This window comes from Notamacropus eugenii, chromosome 1 (genome assembly GCF_028372415.1).
Source record: "Notamacropus eugenii isolate mMacEug1 chromosome 1, mMacEug1.pri_v2, whole genome shotgun sequence".
NCBI lineage: Eukaryota > Metazoa > Chordata > Mammalia > Diprotodontia > Macropodidae > Notamacropus > Notamacropus eugenii.
Window position 1 is genome coordinate 146,266,992 of NC_092872.1, and position 20,340 is coordinate 146,287,331.

Consider the following 20,340-nt stretch of genomic DNA (forward strand, 5'->3'; position numbering starts at 1 on the left):
GAGGGCTGAGCAGGTCACCAGTCTCACTTCTTCTCCAAAGCCATCTGAATCTAATGACCAGATACTCATCAGGATGACTGGAGATGACCCAGGAGGAGGCAATCGGGGTTAAACGTCTTGAGCATTCACACAGCCAGTGAGTGTCAAGTGTCTGAGGTAAGATTTGAACTCAGGTCCTCCTGCCCTGGTGCTCTGTCCACTGCACCACCCTACACCAATCTGATCAAAGAATGTTCCTTTCTTCGTAGGAACTTTGCATCTATGTTGTTTTAGTATCTGGGCAAAACTGCCAAATTCAAAACTGGTCAGAACGTTTCAAAATAGCCAAATCTGGAAAAAAGTGGGCAAATGAAGGACTGAGTTCTTGCATATGTTTTTTCCCTGGGTAGCCACAGATTTTACTTCAAAGTTATTTTGCCATGTGTTTAACTAGTTTGGACATTTATGCATAGCTTTAAGAGTGAATGTGTTCCCCTCATCAGTGACAAGTAACCGGAAATGGGGTCATTTAGGAATATCTGGAAAAATCTTTGAGGGAACATACTTGACAAATATGTATTATGTAAAAACTGGATGAAGAGTTGAGCTGACATTTACTACTTTGCAATATTTTGAGAGCTCACTGAAGAAAAACCTCAAAATCTTTCATTATGACCATAGGTAGATTGCTTGCATTCAAGTCCATGATCAGAATGAGAGAGCCACAGTAATGAAAAATAAACAGAATCATACATAAGATACTTGAATCATAAACTAAACATGTACCTTGATTTCCTTCAAGGTAGATACATGCTTATAAGTCCTGTCAGAAAAGGCAACTGTATCAGATTATTTACAACACAAACAAAAAATTAGTGGAAATACAGCAGGTTACTTGAACATGTCATATGAGAGAGATAACACTCAATAAAAAAGTGGATTCCACAAGAATTTTATTCTACAAGAATTTTTTCAAGGGTAAATGACAACCTAAATAAGTAATTCTCAATTTTATAATTTTTTCCCAAATGAAGTCATATATTAAAGGTCCCTGAGAGATGAAGTATGATCATCTGGTAATAGTATCGAGGATTCTTTGTGCCTTACTGCTATTAAAAGTGGTATCCTCTAGGGAGGAGAATGAATGACATGGCATCTTCTTATTACTTTAAATGTAGCCTCAGAAATACCTACCTCATCCTCCCTGACAGTCCCCAAGGTAAAGGACAACTATTAGGTGTACTTACAGGACCATGTTAAAGTTAGTTGATTCATTCTGTCCATCATCTGATAAAACGTATATACTTATTAGGAGGGGACTTCATTTCTTAGGCTTTTCAATGTCATGTATGAGAAAATCTAAAATGGAACTCCTCCAAGTCTCTCTACCCAGACAAGTATGTGCAAGAGTCTCACAGCAAACGCCCAGTACTCACCCTTTGGCCTCTACTCTGCAATCCCCCAGGCTTTCTTCATATGATTTTGACCTTTCAGTGTTCTGAGTTGCGCTGGCCATCTAGGATGGCGCAGAAGATCCCACACATCAAACTGAGCACTTAGATGCACACGGCTGGGCTTTGGAGTTGTTGCAATGACACTGAAATTCTAGAATGCTATGACCTCCAAGATGAAAGACTGAGGTTAGAATTGCGTCTAGGCATTGACTAATTTAGACTTACCATGATGGTGAAGCTGTAAGGCTGGGAAGAATCTCGGCTAGAGTGAGTAAGTGGCAGGTGGATGCCAAAATGACAGCAGAAGCAGGAATAAGTGCAATCTCATCATCTGTGCTTGGGCTGGTTAGCTCATCTATAACAGATCAGAATACAATGAACAATTTGGCAGAATTTCTGCGTAGGAATGTTAAAACTGCAGAAGTCAGTCTGTAATCAGCTTGGGGGTGGGGCACACTGTCAGGGGCGGAACCCCGACCACCGCATCAACTTACCCTGCCCAGGGTCTTCAGACATATCTGGCTCCCCCCTTGGGGATCAGGGGGAGAAATTACCAGGCAGAACTCCGGAGGTGGATAAGAGCACCTTTATTACATGATAGTCAGCCAGAAGTCCCCCCTGTCCCCTTCCGTGTTGTGCCTTATGGCCCCCAGAACTCGCCCTCCTATTCCGGGTAAGCCCCTCCCCAGTTCCTCCCTGAGGGCGGAGCCCAGCCCAGTCCAGACGAGCCGCCCCAGTGCCAGCGTGGCAATGCCGCGTCAGCAGGTCCAGACCCTTGGGCGTCTCCTATCCTCTCAGGGGGGCCCAGGTCCAGAGCGCCCCTCATAGCACACTTCATCTTATTCCACAGTAATATTTCAGCAGAGATAGGAACCAATGCCATTTCAAATTGATTCAAAACATTAACTGGCTTGCAAAAGAGAATCACCAACTCAATGAATAAATGGACACTTAAAAATCAGTTACACATTGTTCAAGAAGAATTATAACACACTGAGGAAAACAATAAAAATTGCTGTGGAATTAGCATTTTCATACACAAAACTAAATATTCCATTAACCTATTATCCAAAGTATTGAAATGCAGCTCATCAAACTTTACAGAATTACATTCGGTTCAGAACAATGCTCCCTCACCACAATTCCAGAGGTACCAAAAGTATGATTAACATTATTCAAAGAGGTCAAGAATGGAAAACTTGATTACCATTGAATTCATTTTTTTTATTTTTAAAAAGAACCACAAAATACTTTAACTTCCCAAGCATCACTGATTGTCTCCTTACTTTGTCACAACCTGAAATCATTCTTGATTTTTGAGGACATTTTTATTTTTGGAGACAGTGAAGATATATACACAGGTATGCGGTTTTGGATGTGTGTGTATATGTATATATGCATGTGTCCATACACATATGTAGACACAAATAAAAGAAACTTACTTCAACGCAACATTCCAAAAAAAATGTTCACTTCTAACTTTTACAGAACTATTTTCTTCAGCAGATGTAAGGTAAAGAATTTATGAGAAACAAGGAAATTGTCAAACAAAACCAGAGAATCAAAACATAGAACACAATGTGAAATATCTCATTGGAAAAACAACTGACCTGGAAAATAGATGGGGAGAGACAATCTAAAAATCATAGGACTACCTGAAACTCATGATGAAAGAAAGGAGCTAGACATCATCTTTCAGGAAATTATCTAGGAAAATTGGCTTGACATTCTAGAAACAGAGGCCAAAATAAATATTGAAAGAATTCACCCATCACCTCCTGGAAGACATAGGAAAAGCGAAATTCCTAGGAATATTTCAGCCAAACTCCAGAGTTCCCAGCTCAAGGAGAAAATATTGCAAGCAGCTAGAAAGAAACAGTTTGAAAATTGTGGACATACAATCAGGATAACTCAAGATCTAGCAGCTTCTTCATTAAGGGACTCCAGTAGTCAGAGGAACTAAGATGAAAATCAAGAACCACCTACCCAGTAAAACTGAGGATATTACTTCAGGGGAAACAACAGTCATTCAAGGAAATAGAGGACTTTCAAGCATTCTTGAAGAAAAGCCCAGAACTGAGGAGAGAATCTGACTTTCAAACACAAGAATCAAGAGAAGCATGAAAAGGTAAACAGGAAAGAGAAATCCTAAGGCACCTTCTAAAGTTGCTCTGTTTACATTCATATGTGGATAGATAGTATTTGGAACTCTTCAGACTCTTCTCACTATTTGGGTAGTTGGAGGGATTAAACACACACACTCATATATGCATATACAGACGGAGAGCAAAGGGTGAGTTGAATAAAAGGGATGAAAAAGAAAAAAATCAAAATAAGGGGTGGGAGGAGAAAGGGAGAAGTGGAATGGGGCAAATTATCTCACAAAAGGGGCAAGCAAAAGCTTTTTCCACGGAGGAGAAAAGGGAGGAGGTGAGAGGGCAGAAGGGAAGCTTCCTCGGGTCACACTGGGCTTAAGGAGGGAACAACACGCTCACTCCACTGGGTGTGAAAATCTTTCTTACGCTACAGGGAAGTGGGGGAGAAGGGGACAAGAGGGGTGAGGGGGAGGACACAGGGGAGGAGGAAGTCATCGGAAGTAACCACTTTTGGGGAGGGACAAGTCAGGAGAGAGAACTGGATGAAGCCGGGGCAGGACAGCAAACGCAGCATGACAGTCCTGGAAGTCTTTGGCAAACTCCACGTGGAGAGCCCACAGTGAACTGCTTCCCTTCTCACGGGCGGGAAGAGTAAGCCGGCAAAGCGAAGCTGGTCTCAAGCCCTCCACTGTCCGCAAAGACCTCCAAGTGCTCCAGGACCCGGGACCCCCGGGTGACAACATCACGCAGGACGCGGGGTGGGCAGCGGCAGCAGCGCCCGCGAGTGCCCCCTCGGCCAGCAGGCCAAGGACCAGTGCGCGGGCCCCAGCAGCGCCCACCACGCAGGGCGTCGGCCGCTCCCCCCCCACCCCCAAGGCGCACACACGGACACGCGGCTCACGGCTGGCCCGCGGCTCACGGCTGGCCCGCGGCCCTGCGTCCTTGCGCTGGGCGGAGCCGCGCATGCTCCGCAGCACTCGCAGCCTCAGGCGTGGGGGGAGCCAGAAAGAGCAAGGCAGCCGCGCGCTTCTCTGCCCACCCCCGGGTCCTCCCCCGCCATCCGGGTCAGCCGCCTTCCCTCCCCGCTCCCTGTCTGCCTCGCGCTAGGGGAAGCGGAGCCAGAGGGTCCCTAAGGCAGACGCCGCCCACCCCGCCATGCGCCACGTGCCTCCCACCAGGACACCCCACCCCGTAGGAGGGGCCTAGGCGGCTGCGTTACGCCTGCATGCGGAGGGGGACCCGGCGTGGGGCTTAAAGGCGCCTGCAAACGTCCTTCACGTGCACGCACGGGGCACGTTTGTGCTGGCAGCGCTCCGCACCCCCAGAGCCAGGGATGCACCGAGAGCGCCCCTCCCCCCGCCTGCTGCTCACCGCGGTCACCCCTTTGCAACCCTCGGGCTGGCAGCAGCCTCCCCGCCCCCCTTGCCTTCATCCTCCCGCGTGGCTCCCTAAATCAGAGGATGCAGGAGCCCCAGGAGCTTAGGAAGCAGGCTGTAGATGCCTCTGCCCGTGGTCAGCCTCAGGCCGCTTGGCGGCTGGGCCAGCACAATAGTACTCGCCAGGCCCCGAAGCGCGCCCCGGCGCCGCCGTTCTCGGGAGTGCGTGTCCGCGTTTTTCCGTGAAACTTTTCACTTTCCTTCTGAAGCTATGATTCTGCCTGCTCTGTGCACCTCCCCAGTCCCGTCCGACTGCTGCGTGGGATACCAGACTGGCTCGGACCAGGCAAGTGCCGCATCAAGCCAGAAGCCTGAAAGCCATTTTTCTGTTTCTTCCTCAAGCGCGCTTTGGGGTCCTTTGATGTGTCCTCGAAATGCACAGTTTTCAGTCACCTCTTCGGGTGCCCGTTCCTTCCGAAAAGGAAGTCCTGGCGTTCTCGTCCCTTCAAAGCCATGCCTGCCCGCTGTGCTAGCTTGGAGCAATTCCCGTAGCTCTGCTTCTTGTTTTCAAGTGGAAGTGACGTTTTAGGTCTGTTTTGCAGGTGGTCTGCGAGCGTTGTTATCAATAGAACCAGCAGGGAGTTCTGTTTCATGCGTGAAAATAACCTGAAGTAGACCCAGAAATCGCAGTGCAAACTGCTGCCCTCAATTCAGGCTATTTCTGACCCTGTCAGAGGGCTGGAGCCTGCTGGAGGTGGAAAACGTTCCCGCAGAACACCTAAAATTCACATGCTGCTGCCTGCCACATGAATCACAGATTTCTGTACAAATGGGAGGTGTCCCTTGTACTTAGATGTTTACTTCTTCATGACTATGTGGGTTACAATTTCTTTCAAATGAAGAGCTTTCCACCAGATGTTATATTGAGTCCTGAGTTCAAATAGAAGCAGCGAAACATACGTGTTTTTCCACTAAGTGCAGTCATCAAAATCCAACCTTTTTTTGGATTAAAAATATTCTGAATTAATACCTCTTACTCTCTTGAAGTCCTGACAAGTTAAATCCTTTGCATCTTGTGACTTAACTCATGCCTCTCTTGGACCCTTTGCTTAGATTTTTCAAAATCGCAATTGAAACATAAAGCTGAAGATGATGGAACATGCTAGAAAGTGTATAACTATCCTACAACTCAAGATCCCTTTTTCTTACAAAGTACTTCATTGTAGCATTAGAAATAATATGAAATCGTATTTTTCCTTTCTATTTGAACAGTCAAGAGCCCAGAAAAACAGATTGCTACTTTCGTATTCCATGATGGGGTTGCATGTTTTGCCATGATGTGTTCCAATGGGATGAGGGGAAAGGAAGAGAAGAGAAGAATTGGAGGAGCCCCAAAGGAAGTGAAAATTCAAGGCAAGAACTGATTCAACTTAAAGAACAACGGCCAAGATGTGAGGGGTCAGTCATTCTGGTTCGACATCCTGCTATGACAATGTATAGGTAGGTATTAGAGAAAATTATTTAATCTCTTCAGTTATATTTGGAAAGGGTCATTTTGTAGGAAATAAGTGCTCCAAGTGATCAAAATTTAAAAGAAAAGTAGGAAAATTTTATGAATGAAGAAGTCAAAAATAATAGTTGAAGATTGAATCTTACCAATCCACAGGCAGCTGAAAATTGAGTGTACTTAATCAGACTCACTTGGGATCTCCCTTGTTACTTAAAACCATTCCTGGCACCTAAATATGAAAGATTTGAAATGGGATTTCCTCCTGCATTGCATACATATGCTCTTTTTATTCTACCAGCACTCAGATTGCTGTCTGGATGATTTTCCCTCTTTAATTTCCTTTTTTTTTTTTCAATTTCCATTTGAAATTACTGATATCTTCTTCCAGAAATTTAACCTACCCAATTTATAGAGGTGAAATTCAAACACAACATTATTCTCAGAGCTTCATATTTTTCTTCTTTTTTAAGCCTTAAAAATTAAACTCAATAGACACACTTTATCATTGACGCCTGTGACAGAATTAGTTTGAAAGTAGCCGTTAATGTTGCTCATAATACTAATAATATCATTTCCTTAATAATAATAATTACACTCCATTCTCTGAATTGCTCAAAATATGAGTCAGTTTTTGCAGTTGTATCATAACTAGGATTGTGTTATCCAGTCACTTTGACATGTTAGTCAAACTGAAAACAATGAGTTATATCTGGGTAGAATACTTGGAAAAAAAACAACAATCTCTCCATGGTAAAATAATGCCTAAGTGTCACTCCTACGGAGAACATGTGAACATACATTTCTTCTATGGCCTTTAAAAAAAATATGGGTCTTTAAAAGGGTTGTATAAGACCTCCCAATATAAGTCTTGTGTCCTTTTTCTATACCAGTTCTTAGAATTTCAAATTAAGCGACAAATTAAAACGTAATATCTAGATAATCTAATTGACAATTTATTTTCACCATAATTTCCTCTTATGTTCCACCTTATTTGCAGCTATAAAGTTAAATATTATGATCCTTGGAAAAGAATTCTTTTTTGTTGTCACTGGAGGAAAGTGGATATGAGGAGTGCAACCATATCTTCCCAATTCTAATGACCTTATACCCTCCCAAGAAGTTCCTTTGCTATTGATGGATCTATTGCCTAAACCTGAGGAGAGAAGAGATAAAGACCCTCTCTGGCAAATTAAATAGGTGTCGTTTCATTTTCACAGTCAGGTATCCCAAGGATTTTCTTGATAGAACTCAACTTATTAAAATAATAGACCTAAGAAATTTCCAGATGGTCTTCCAATTGACTAAAACATGAAGGCCCTAATTCATGTTCTTCCCAATCAAGGGTCAGTAAATTGTTTAACTACTTACAATTATGGCTGACGTATCAATCGATGATATACATTTTATTATTTGATCGTGGGAACAACCTTGTGACTAGTAATTGTTCTCCCCACATTTGAGAGGAGGAATTATCCCAACGGGAGGAGATGGCTTGACTCTGTTAAGACACCTGAGAGATGTTGGACACAGCGTTTGAACCCAGAATTTTGGCCACTGGGGGTAGTGCAATAGATACAGTGCTAGATTTGGAATCCAGAAGTCCTGAGTTCCAATCCTTCCTCAGACAATGACTTAGCTGTGTGACTCTGGGGAAGTCATTTAACCTCTCAACCTCAGTTTCTTCATCCATCAAATGAGTATAGAAACGTTTACCTCACAGGGCTGAAGATCAGATGATTTCTACAAAGTGCTTTGCAAAGCTTGAAGCACTATTTAAAATGCTAGCTAACACAATTATGGTGACTGCAAATCCAGTGTTAATTTCCTGCCCTTAAGATAGGCTAAGAAGATAGAAGGGACCTTGGAGGCAAGGAACACAATGCTCTTCTGTTTATCAATCACAAAACTGAAGCACAGGGAAGTAATTTGCCCAAGGTCGCAGGAGTAGAGCCTCGGACCGGATTTAAATCCAGGTCTTACTGACTCTGTGTATCATCTTCTAATGCTTCAGTTCTTAGGGAATAGATTCTGCAAAACAAATTCAAAATTTCTCATTTCTTACCACTTACTCTTATTTTTTTTTTTTATTAAACTAGGACCAAACCAAAGAGAAAACACGTTTTGTTATTATTTCTGTTTAATGATAATATGAATAACATTACAAAACATAGTTTCCCTACATCAGAATCATAATGTTCCCAATATGACTGCCAAGAAATGTGGAAAGTTGATTGCTTTAGAATAGTAAGAGCTAAGAATGTAATATAAAGATGGCGTTCAATCACAGAAGTGGGCTGGCAGTCAGGAGATTCGGGTTCTAGTCTTGGATCCTGGTTTGCCAGCAGTCACTTGAAGGCACAGCATTTGATGTCTTGATTCTTTCATTTCACAGAAACAGCTATGTGACATAGCAAAAAGAGCAGTGGATTTGGAGTTAGGATACTTGGGCAGCTACGTATAAAACTGGGTAAAATTTCAGGCCTGGAGTCAGCAAGGAGAGAGAGTTCCAATTGTCCCTCAGATACTTACTAGCCCTGTGACCCTGGGCAAGTCTCTTAACTCTGCCTCAGTTTCTTCTTCTGTAAAATGAGCGAGAGAAGGATATGGCAAATCTCTCCAGTATCTTTACCGAGAAAACACCCAACAGAGAGCTGGACACGACTGAAAAAGGACTGAACAAAAAGGCTTGCGTTGGAGTGCTTGCATTTACTAGCTATGTGACCACAAGCCTCAGTTTCCTCATTTATAACATGAGGAAAATAATAGTGCCTACATCACAGAGTTGTAATGAAAGTGCTTTACAAATTGTTTAAGTGCCATGTAGATCGGTAAAAGCAAGAGAACTCAGAGTTTTCAGGAAAACATCATGGTAACTACAAAGCTCTACCAAAATGTGAAGGATTTCTGTAATTGTCCTTCAAAGGGAGGCAGTGATACCAGCCTTAACTGTTTCCACAGGTTTTTCTGTTACATTAGTGATCCCAGCAGAGCTCCTCAAGGTCACAGACTGGTTTTGAGGGGTAAGAATTATTGGAAGATAGAGTTGTGGCAAGGTTTTTGAGGATTCTCCATCACAGTACAATAACTGCCGTTGTATTTTCTTCAAATGTTTATTTATTTCTTTTTAGGTTTCAATATTGATTTCCACAAAATTTTGAGTTCCAAATTTTCTCCCCATCTCTCCCCTCCCCACACCCCGCAACGCCTTGCATTCTTATTGCCCCTTCCCTCTATATGTTCTGCCTTCTATCACATCACTCTTTTCCCTCATCCCCTTCTTTACTCTTTTTTTGTGGGCCAAATAGATTTCTATACCCCATTACCTCTATTTCTTATTTCTCATTTGTACGCAAAAACAATTCTAAATATTTGTTCCTAATACTTTGAATGCCCATTTCTCCCCATTCCTCCCTCCACACCCATCCCCACTGAGAAGGCAAGCTATACAACATAGGCTATATATGTGTAGTTTTGCAAAACCTTCCAAAATGGTCATGTTGTATCAGATTAACATGTTGCGTAAGACAATTTACTTCATTATATTGACATTTCTTTACAATTTGTTCTCTGTGATTAAAGCTACTGTAATTTGTGTCCCAATTATTTTCTCCTTCTCTTGCTTACAATACATTCCCTTTAAGAAGGAAGTAATTTGGATTCCAATTTCATGAAACCTCAATGATGTTGCTAATGAAAAGTCTATTTTCATGACACTCATTATCAGGAACAGGACTTGCTTTACATTTGTGTAGGGACACAGTACTGAATCTTCTCCTTTGTATTCTCTTCTCTCCAAAGATAAAATTTTTAAATCAATGAAAGTTCTGGGTTAAAGTTGTTGCAAGTTTGCAGACCTTGCACTTTGTGTTTCTTTCCGTATCCCCCTTTTCCCACTTTTAACTTCTACCTTTATGAAAAGAAAACCATCCTTTCCCCCCAAAAACATAGTTTAGCGTCATGACTGCCACATCATCAGCCTTTAAAAAATGTTGACTGCTATGGAAAGATACCTCCACTCCAGAAATTGTTCTTTGAAATGGGGGGACACTGTGGGTGTGAAAGGCTACGTATCACGTCAAACTTTCTTTAACACGTTGGAGGGCCTCATAACACATGCTCCTGCTGGGCCCTCCAGATGATATCTGATCAGGGTGTTGTCCCTAGGCAACCAAGGTCTCACCATGAGGGTTCAACAGGAACAGGCACTGAAAACCAGTCTGCCTTCTTCTTCCACTCCTTTTCCACCCTTCCTGCCAATGTTCCCTTCCTCTTTGCCAAATTTGCTATTTCTGCATTTGTAGCATCTCTCACTTCGGATCCATTCCCATCGACTCACAAAACTATCTCCTTCGATTAAGCTCTTTTTACCTCTCGCCTAGATTATTGCAACAGCTCTCTAATTTCTCCCCACATCACGTCTTTCCTACTTCTGTCTATCCTACACCACGGCTCATAAAGTAATTTTCCTTAAGTGTAGAACTGACCATGTCAATACCTACAGCCAACCAATTCAAGTGGCTTATTATTGCCTTTACAACAAAATAGAAAGTCTATAGCTGTTTTCCTGTTTGGCTTTGGAAACCCCACAGCACCTAGCACCCATCTGTCTTTCCAGCCCTCCTGTATATTACTTTTCCTCCGACATTCTGTAATCCAGCCAAAGTGGTCTTCTCTCTGCTCTACACTCGCAAAACTTCATCTCCAATCACTGTGCCTTTGCACTGACCAATCCCCTGGAAGGCACTCCTTCCTCATCTCTACCTCATAGAGTCTATCTCTTCTTGGATGGAGCTCACATATCATCTTCAACACAAAACCTTTCTTCATCCTCCAACAGCTAGTGCCTCCCTTTCACAGCAACTTGTTTTTCCTTCTTCTCTACTTTTATGTAAGTATTTTTTATTGTCATGCCCTCCCACTCTGCCCTCACAGAACAATTTTTTAAAACTCTCCTAGTAAATATGCCTAGTCCAACAAAAGATACTTCCAAATTGCCCACATGCAAATATGCAGATCTCCTTATAAATTTCAAGTCCATCCCTCCTTGGCATGATTAAATCGTCTAGGTTCAAGGTGTGTCATTACGTTTCTTAGAGTTCTAAAACATTTCAAAAGTGTTTTTCTCTGTACAGTTGTGCGTGTGGAAATGGTCTCCTGGTTCTGTTCATTTTATGGGTTCCAATGGGCCCTCCCAGTTTCCTCTGAAATGGCCCGTTTCATCTGCCACAATTCTTTTAGCTATTCACAAATAGATGTACACGCCCTTAGTTTCCAGTTTTTAACTACCATGACAAAAACATGTAATCATATATGCGGTTGTTGACTTAATATCTAGGCTGTATTCATATCGTCTTTCTCATTAGAATGGAAGTTTACTGGGAGTAGAAATGTTTCATCCTTTGTACTTGTATTCCACTGCCTAACCTAGTACCTGGTTTATAGTAGCTGCTTAATAAATACTTGATTGATTGCTCATTGGATGGTAATTCTCCAATCCTGGTCTGACAGGAGGGGAACTCAGAATCCTGAAAGTAGCCAGGCTAGCCTTGGTAAGAATGAGGGATGATTCTTCAGTGACCAGATGAAAGGAAGTTAGAGAGGTAAATGGAAGTAAAGGAATTAATGGATTGAGCAAGAGTATGCCTAAAAAATGTAAATAGATCATGCCAAAAGTCACCCTAGGACAATATCATCTTAATACCTTGAGGGGCCCTTGGAGGTCATTTCATCTGTAATCGAATCAAGGACACAAACCATAACTCAAGCACTTGCCATATATATTGCAGTGGAAATTTCATTTGGATTATTGGACTAAGTGACTCCATGTGGAGGTCCCTTCAGACTTTAAAATTCAGATTCATTAATTTTGTAGATGACTCTGAATTGCCCGATGCTGTAATCTGAAGAATAGAATTCGAAATATGTTTCACAAAATTTCTAAAACCTCAATTGTCAACAAAATTGCCATTAATGAGAATGTAAAAGTTTAGTGTCTCATAGTGTACTCCTTTACTCTAGTTAAAAATAGTCCAATACACATACGTTCATTGGAAAGAAGAAATGATTTTCAGTCACAATGACACAAACAAAATGAAAGTATCACATAGACTATATCATGTTACCGTGAAAAAATTAACATAATTCTATGCCAAAATTAAATTGCTTCAAATTACAAAGAATGAATTTATAAGTCCATGTTCACTAGAGAATGAAGTGTATTTATTTGCCTCCAAACACAGTAACTCCATATAGACACATGTAAACCATTTCCATTAAAGCACAGAAAAAAGAAAAACATTTAGATGATGAAAGCAATTCTTCTCAGAGGCCTGGAGAAGAAAAATAAGCAACAGAAATAGGCAGAAATTACAAAAGAATAAAAGCCAAAATATGAAATGACCAAATTTGTGACATTCTACCTCATGGCAATGACTGTGATAAAGGAAGCAAGTTTTGGTTTCTACGTTTCTCCTAGTGAGAGATTTTGTGATATCAGAAGGGAAACTGCCACAATAGGAAAGAGCAATTCTTAGGGTGCTTCTTCTTTCTATATCCAAGGAATGGGGCAAGGCGAAGATAAATTTTTACACCTCTTTACGTTTTATGAAATAGCAGGACACACTTCCAATGTACTTACCTCCAATGTTTTCTTAATACATGCTTGAATCTGCTCCTAAGGCTACTATAGGTATGACCCAAATAGTTTCACTGTCAACTTAATATAAGGGCATGATTAGTGGGATATGAAGTATGAAGGCCACTAATTTAGGAAAAACTCCTAAAAGTATGAACTGTTTCTCAATGAAGACTTCAAAATTCATTTGAAAAGTGTTCTAAATCATCATATTGTCCGTGAAGAGAGTAAAGGGAACCAATGCTGCTAACGTAATATCTGACTTTTGTTGAATGTATATGTTTAGATTCCTTCAAATATATCTACCATATTGGCCACTGGAGAAATTTCCAATGGGATATTTTCAAATATCTCCCAGATAACTCCAAACTCGATTATGAGGTCATCGCAGCAGCTACGAAACGTGGAGGTTTACCCTTTGCATGTATTACTTCAAATTTTGAATTTTGCTGATTGGCCCAAATGTGTTTATTTGCATTACTAAGGTCCTCAATTGAAGAAATCTTACATACTGAGAAAACACCAGGAAACTTGTAGAAGGTTAAAGTTCATGTTGTCCCTGAAGATTGTAAGGAAACCAGTGCTGGTGAAGTAGTGTCTTTCTTGCGTTGAATATAGGTGTTGAGATACCTTCAGATATATCTCCCCTATTGACGAATGGAGAAATTTCAGATGGGATATTGGAAATATGTCGCAGATAACAACCAACTCTATACTGAGGACAGGCCTGCAGATACGAAACGTGGAGATTTGCCCTTTCCATATATAGATCTAAGTTTTCCATTTAGCTTTCTTCCCAAAATGGGTTTATTTGCATTCCTCTGGCCTTCATTTGTAGAAGTCTTCTAGGTAGACAAAACCGCAGTAAATTTGTAGAAGTTTCAAGCTCATGTTGTCCCTGAAGAGAGTAAAGCAAATCAATGCTGTGAAGGTTATATCTTCCTTGTGTTCAATGTGTGTCTTGAGATACCTTTCTATATATCTACCATAAAGGCGAAATGAGCAATCGGGAATGTGTTCCTTGTAAATACCCCCTAAGAAAGTGCAAACCTTGTATTGTGCTGATATGCTGCATAGAAGTCATCTGGAGTTTTACCTTTGACCTATGTTCCTTCAAAGATGTATGTGAAGGTACCTTGTGTAAATGTGTTGATTTCGATTCTTAAGGCCTCTAATGGAGAACTGTAATATTGTGAGGTAACCCCGAGGAAATTTGTAGAAGGTGGAATCTCATATTGTCCATGAAGAGAGTAAAGAACCAAGGCTGCTAATTGAATATCTTCCTTGTGATCAATGTATGTGTTGAGATACCTTCAAATATATCCCCCATATTGGCCAATGGAGATATTTTGAATGGGATATTTGCAATTATCTCCCCTATAATTACAAACTCTCTATTGAGGTCACTGTTGCAGATGTGAAATTTGGAGGTTACCCTTTACAGAAAGTACTCCAAAGGTTTCTCTTTCACTTATTGGCCTCATGTGTTTATTTGGATTCCTATGGCCTTTGTTTCAAGAAATCTTCTATCTAGAGAAAAACCCAGGAAACTGGAGAAGGTTAAAACTCATGTTGTCCCTGAAGAGAGTAAAGCGAATCAATAGTGTTAAGGTTATATCTTTCTTGTGTTCAGTGGATGTGTTTAGATACCTTCATATGTATCTACCATAATGGCAAAATGAGCGTTTGGGAATGCATTCATTGCAAATAACCCCTAAGAAATTGCCAACCTTGTATTGTGCTCATTGTTGCAGATAAGTCATCTGGAGTTTTACCTTCTACCTATATTACTTCAAAGTTGTATGTGAAGGTACCTTGTGTAAATATGTTTCTTTTGATCCTTGAGGCCTCTAATGGACAAATGTAATATTGTGAGATAACCACCAGGAAATTTGTGGAAGGTGGAATCACATGTTGTCCATGAAGAGAGTAAAGAACCAAGGCTGCTAATTGAAAATCTTCCTTGTGTTGAATGTATGTCTTTAGATACCTTCAAGTATATCTACCATATTGGCCACTGGAGAAATTTCCAATGGGATATTTTCAAATATCTCCCAGATAACTACTGACTCTATTATGAGGTCATTGCATCAGCTAAGAAACGTCTAGGTTTACCCTTTGTGTATATTACTTCAAACTTTCAACTTCCCTTATTTACCACAATGTGTTTTTTTGGATTACTAAGGTCCTCAAATGAAGGAATCCTACATACTGGGAAAACACCAGGAAACTTGTAGAAGGTTAAAGCTCATGTTGTCCCTGAAGAGAGTAAGGAAACCAGCGCTGCTAAAGTAGTGCCTTTCTTGTGTTCAATGTAGGCCTTGAGGTACCTTCAGATATGTCTACCCTATTGACGAATGGAGAAATTTCGAATGGGATATTGGAAATAGGTCCCAGATAACTACAAACTCTATGCTGAGGACACTGCTGCGGGTACAAAACGTGGAGATTTACCCTTTACATATATAGATCTAAATTTTCTATTTAGCTGTCTTCCCAAAATGTGTTTATTTGCATTCCTATGGCCTTCATTTGAAGAAGTCTTTTATCTAGGAAAAACCGCAGGAAATTTGTAGAAGTTTCAAGCTCATGTTGTCCCTGAAGAGAGTAAAGCGAATCAATGCTGTGAAGGTTATATCTTCCTTGTGTTCAATGTATGTCTTGAGATACCTTCCTATATATCTACCATATTGGCCAATGGAGATATTTCGAATGGGATATTTGCAATTATCTCCCCTATAATTACAAACTCTCTATTGAGGTCACTGCTGCAGATGTGAAATGTGGAGGTTACCCTTTACAGAAAGTACTCCAAAGGTTTCTCTTTCACTTATTGGCCAAATGTGTTTATTTGGATTCCTATGGCCTTTGTTTCAAGAAATCTTCTATCTAGAGAAAAACCCAGGAAATTGGAGAAGGTTAAAGCTCATGTTGTCCCTGAAGAGAGTAAAGCGAATCAATAGTGTTAAGGTTATATCTTCCTTGTGTTCAATGGATGTGTTGAGATACCTTCATATGTATCTACCATAATGGCGAAATGAGCGTTTGGGAATGTGTTCATTGAAAATACCCCTAAGAAATTGCCAACCTTGTATTGTGCTCATTGCTGCAGATAAGTCATCTGGAGTTTTACCTTTTTCCTCTATTTCTTCAAAGTTGTATGTGAAGGTACCTTGTGTAAATGTGTTTCTTTCGATTCTTGGGTCCTCTAATGGAGACATGTAACATTGTGAGATAACCACCAGGAAATTTGTGGAAGGTGGAATCACATATTGTCCATGAAGAGAGTAATGAACCCATGCTGCTAATTGAACATCTTCTTTGTGTTGAATGTATGTCTTTAGATACCGTCAAGTATATCTACCATATTGGCCAATGGAGAAATTTCCAATGGGTTATTTTCAAATATCTCCCAGATAACTAGTGACTCTATTATGAGGTCATTGCATCAGCTGCAAAACGTGGAGGTTTACCCTGTGCATGTATTACGTCAAATTTTCAACTTCCCTTATTTGCCACAATGTGTTTTTTTGGACTACTAAGGTCCTCAAATGAAGGACTCTTACAGAGTGAGAAAACACCAGGAAACTTGTAGAAGGTTCAAGCTCATGTTGTCCCTGAAGAGAGTAACAAAACCAGTGCTGCTCAAGTAGTGCCTTTCTTGTGTTGATTGTAGGTCTTGAGATACCTTCAGATATTTCTACCCTATTGACGAATGGAGAAATTTCGAATGGGATATTGGAAATGTCCCAGATAACTACAAACTCTATACTCAGGACATTGCTGCAGGTATGAAAAGTGGAGCTTTACCCTTTACATATATAGATCTAAGTTTTCCATTTAGATGTCTTCCCAAAATGTGTTTATTTGCTTTCCTGTGGCCTTCATTTGAAGAAGTCTTATATCTAGAAAAAACTCCAGGAAATTTGTAGAAGTTTCAAGCTCATGTTGTCCCTGAAGAGAGTAAAGGGAAACAATGCTGTTAAGGTTATATCTTCCTTGTGTTTAATGTATGTGTTGACGCAAACCAAAACTCAAGCACTTGCTGTATATATTGCAGTGGTAATTTCATTTGGATTATGGGACTAAGTGACTCCATGTGGAGGTCCCTTCACAATTTAAAATTCAGATTCATTAATTTTGCAGATGACTGAATTGCTCAATGCTGTAATCTTAAGAATAGAATTCAAAATATATTTCACAAATTTTTTAAAAGCTCAATTGTCAGCAAAATTGCCATTAATAAGAACGTAAAAGTTTAGTGTCTCATGGTCTTCTCCTTTAATTTAGTTAAAAACAGTCCAACAAAGATACGTTCATTGGAAAGAAGAAACGTTTTTGAGTCATAATGATACAAACAAAATGAAAGTATCACATTGAGTAAATCATGTGACCATGAAAAAATTCACATAATCCTATGATAAAAATTAAATTGCTTCAAAGTACAAAGAATGAATTTATAAGTCCATGTTCACTGGAGATGAAGTGTATGTATTTGCCTCTGAACACAGTAACTCCATGTTGAAGTATGTAAACCATTTCCATTAAAGCACAGAAAAAGGAAAAACATTGAGAAGTTGAAAGCAGTTCTTATCAGAGGCCTGGAAAAGAAAAATAAGCAATAAAAATAGGCAGAAAGTACAAAAGAATAAAAGCCAAAATATAAAATGACCAAATTTGGGACATTCTACCCCATGGGAATGACTGCGATAAAGGAAGAAAACTTTGATTTCTGCGTTTTTCCTAGTGAGAGATTTTGTGATATCAGAGGGGAAACTGCCACAACAGGAAAGAGCAATTCTTAGGGTACTTCTTCTTTCTATATCCAAGGCTTGGGGCAAGGCAAAGGTATATTTCTACAACTCTTTACCTTTTACGAAATAGCAGGATCCTCTGCTAATATACTTACCTCCAATATTTTCTTAATACGTGCTTGAATCTGCTCCTAAGGCTAAGTATGACTCCAGTAATTTGAGTGTCAACTTAATATAAGAGCGTGATTAGTGTGATATGAAGTATGAAGGCCACTAAATTAGGAAAAACTCCTAAAAGTATGAACTGTTTCTCAATGAAGACTTCAAAATTCATTTGAAAAGTGCTCTAAATCATTACCGATTAGAAAAAGGAAAATTAAAACCACATGGAGACATCATCTCAAATCTATCAAAATGAAGGAAAGGGGAAATGAGACATGTTAGAGCGGATGTGGAAAATTTGGGTCTTGAATACACTGTTGGTGGAACTGTGAACTCATCTAATCATTTTGTAGCACATTCTGGAATTATGCCCAAAGGGCGATAAAACTCTATATACCATGTGAGCCAGTAATAGCACTTGTAGATGTGTCACAAGGTGATCAGTTTAAAAAGAAAAGAATCTATATGTTCTAAAATATTTATACCAGCTCTGTTTGTGGTGGCAAAGAACTAGAAATTGAGGGGATTCTCATCAATTGGGGAATTGCTAAAGAAGCTCTTGTGTATGGTTGTGAAGGAATACTTACATTCTCTACGACATGATGAGCTGTTGGAGTTTGAGAAAAACATGGAAAACTTGCATGAAATAATGGAAAGTGAAGAGAGCAGAACCAAGAAAACACTGTATATAATAATAGCAATAGATTGAAGAATAATTGTGAACAACCACGTTATTTTGAGTACTGTAATTAATCAAATCATCTATAAAGGAGCTAGGAAGTAATAGGCACTCTCACCTCCAGAGAAAGAACTCAGAAATGGAGACGCACATAGTCTAATTTACATATGTTTATGGTGTATAGTTCTACACCATATTTATAATTGGTAGCCTTCACTAGTTCAGGGTAAGAAAGGAGGAAGGGAGACAGTTTGGAAATTGAAATATAACAAAAATTGCGTCAACAAAACTAATTTTGAAAAAAAAAAATTTCCTGTTTGCTCCACCTGTTTTCATTTTGCAAATTGCTGTGGCCAGGAGAATATGATGAGACTAGGTTAGCACCACAGGTGTCGTTGCTTGCTACTGCTATCTTGCACGTGTTATTTTCCGGGTCCAGAACAGCTCAGTGACATTTTTATGTTAATAGAGTTTTGACTTTTATTTATAAACTCTACTCAGTTTCAATCATGTTTCTAGATTATATCTTTAGCAGATCCTGAGGCCAACAGGGCAAATTTGTGTTACGGCCTATATTTCTGTTTTGTATTTAGATATATATTTGATATAATGATATATCAATAATTTTCCTTGGTACAGCGTTCTCCTTTTTTCTGCAATGTCCAAGACACAGATAGCTACTAATAATGTCATGACTCTTCCATCATTCACAGGATCATTTGCTAAAAGGAAGGTGCTTTCAAGGTTATTTATCTAGCTTAAACCCTCTCATTTTAGAGAGGAGGAAACTCAGACCCAGAGATATACAATTATTTGCCGACAGTTATTCAATGAGTAAACTGTAAAAGCAGGATTGGAACCCCAGGTTCTCAGATTCCAAATCAATCCATCTCCCTTTCCATTGTGCCACACTGCCCTCCGTCCATAAAATAAAAGAGTATTTGAACAAAGAAAACCCCCAGTCCTCTGGTAAGGAAGCTAACAAGTGTTAGAGTACTGGAAGCAAGGGATGAAGACTGTACTTTGATATAGCTACAGCCCATGCAATCCCTGAAGACTCTTATGCCGACTCCCACTCTGACAGATCAATCAAAGAGCAATGGTGTCTACATCTCCTCCTTGGATTTTGACCATATCTACAGCGAGTCAGTTGGTGATTGTCTAATTGCATTGGGTCAAAATCCCTACAGTCTGCTTTCTCCCAAGTTTCTCAATTGAGAATCCTATATTGAACTAGCCATAAAGTGCCTTTTAGAAAAGAATATTTACGACTGTTGTAGAATAAAAAGAGGTCCTTTAAAACGCTCCCCCCAAAACTCTGTTACATACTTTCCTACCATTACATAGAGAGAGTCAAGGAAAGTGGACTGAAGCTAAGAGGTCACATGTGGCAAAAAGATAACTCACCATTCCCATTTGCTGGAAACGCCTTTTCCTTCTATTTTTGTCAGGATCAAGAAGTCTTCCACTGAGAATGGGAATCATTTGTATTCATCTGTTATTGACTCGCCTTATGGCTAGCATACCAGTGGACATAGCTTCAAAGACAGGAGCAGTCTGTAGGGGAGACCTGACCAAGGCCAAATTGAGCTTTTTCCTCATTCCCATGTAGTTCCTGCTTAGGGTATTCAGGAAAAATATCTCATTTTCTTTACTTTCTGGATATCAATCTCTACTCATCTCACCGCATAATTAT

At 40.1% G+C, this 20,340-nt stretch overlaps 1 protein-coding gene across 10 annotated transcripts in view; it reads right to left on the reverse strand.

Annotated features, from left to right (window-relative positions):
* Positions 1 to 20,340, reverse strand: part of LOC140520878 (mucin-16-like) — a 94,008-nt gene that overhangs the window by 34,715 nt on the left and 38,953 nt on the right. For 9 of the 10 annotated variants that reach the window (XR_011972702.1, XM_072635347.1, XM_072635327.1 and 6 more), the window contains one exon: positions 1,659 to 1,788. The gene's annotated coding sequence lies outside the window, so the exon portion shown is untranslated. Of the gene's footprint in view, positions 1 to 1,658; positions 1,789 to 1,927; positions 2,121 to 20,340 lie in introns of those variants that run through there. The other variant, XM_072635336.1, reaches the window with a different exon arrangement.